The 1,747-nt window shown below is 34.5% G+C and overlaps 1 protein-coding gene across 26 annotated transcripts in view; it reads left to right on the top strand.

Annotated features, from left to right (window-relative positions):
• LOC108751721 (calcium-activated potassium channel slowpoke) overlaps positions 1–1,747 on the top strand; it is a 102,628-nt gene that overhangs the window by 86,277 nt on the left and 14,604 nt on the right. The gene's annotated exons all lie outside the window — the stretch shown is intronic.

Here is a 1,747-nt window from a genome sequence, read left to right as displayed (position 1 = left end):
ATAGTTTCTTACCTTATATTAAATATTGTTATATATCAATTAAGAAATATACTTTTAATTGTATTTAAATATTTATTTAATTTATTTATTTAAATACAGTTATTATCTATTATATCAAATAAATTCAATTCAAAGGTCATATTTAAATAAACAGTCTTATATGCGATTAATTATATCATTTGTTTGACAAATTAGGGTAAAAAAGGCAAAATTTTCTAATCCGGAAACATGATTTGAAGTTACAATACACAATTTAAGGTCTTGACGATTAAAGATAACGTATATAAAGATAATGTATAGTCAAAATTTTTACATTTATAACTATATTTATTATACGACGATCTCAACGATAAACAATTCAATTACATGTGTTTCTTTCCAATCAATAAATTTTTCGTCAAGGCCTATTTTATCGATAAATTTTACGCGGTTTTTAAACGAAAGATTAGCAAATAAAAAAATTATCATTACATATTTAACGAGATTAGCACAACGCGAAACATGCCACAAAAATTTTCATACCTAATACAAGATATTAAATCTATTTATCAAGCTTGTAAGATTTTGATTGGTGTACATAATGGTTCGCGATAAGTTTTTACAACAAAATTATAATGTCGTTGTGCTAATCTCCTAAAGTTCGTTCGGATTGATAAATGGCTCCAGCGTAGAACATCGTTAGTGTTTGAGTCCCTATTGGTGTGGTGTTCTTAACTATTTTGCAACTGAGATTACACTACTATCAATGTCGTTTTGAATGTAGTTTTCCTAAAAGTTTGTCAGTGTTACTCGATGGTTATTGTTGTGAGTGAATTATGAAATTAACGCAATCGAGAATCGACGTGATGTGATTGCCTTGAAGTATTAAACTACCTCCAATCAACCTTGCATCGATGTTCGATATTTAATAACTCGACGTGTAATTAGAGATACTTTAGAATTAGCCCTTTTTATTACGTGGATTTTTACTCGTCCTGTGGCAGAGGCAACGATCATTGATATGGAAGAGAACTAACGTCTTTAACTAACGTCATAACTTGATATTCGCTTCGGTATTCCTTAAATATTTTCGACGTCATAGTAAATGTTTCGTAATTAACACATGAGTGTTACCGCTGGACATGAAGTACCTATGTGTTTTGTTCGCAAAACACTCTTTGAGTCGGCGTCAACGCCACGTTGATATCGTCAGGACCGCCGATATCCATTTACTTTATTAACGGTCAGATGAACGTCGCTTTTGGATTGACGGCGTTTTCACGCGACATCAACGAGTGTTCTGTGCCATAAAAAAAATTGTTGGCCATCGGAGCAACGACAGCCTCGCGGACAGTTTGATTCGCCAACGGCGTAGAGATCAATGAAACATTGGTGACCGTCCGTTACTCCGATTGTCATACTATTTTTTTTTTCCTTTTTCCCTCTTTCGGAAGCAGATCGGTGTTTACCGGCTGAGCACCACATCTTCACGATGTTAGATAGACGTGTACACGTGAGCGATGCGCGCGTAAGAGAAGCGTGACAAATGTTAATTAATTAACGTAAAAATCTACACACTAGCACTACTAGCATCGCTCATTCGAGCAACGCATTCTACACTCATCTTACTCATGCATACACGGCGGAACATACACGCGAATCAGCAATCACATTAAATGTCAAGGTACACACAATTCACATTCACGCGCACACACACCCACACATACACGCGTATATACATAATCTACACGCGAAAAATAATAAACAC

The sequence above is a fragment of the Trachymyrmex septentrionalis genome, unplaced genomic scaffold, assembly GCF_001594115.1.
Source record: "Trachymyrmex septentrionalis isolate Tsep2-gDNA-1 unplaced genomic scaffold, Tsep1.0 scaffold51, whole genome shotgun sequence".
Lineage (NCBI taxonomy): Eukaryota > Metazoa > Arthropoda > Insecta > Hymenoptera > Formicidae > Trachymyrmex > Trachymyrmex septentrionalis.
This window is presented reverse-complemented; position numbering and strand designations above follow the sequence as displayed.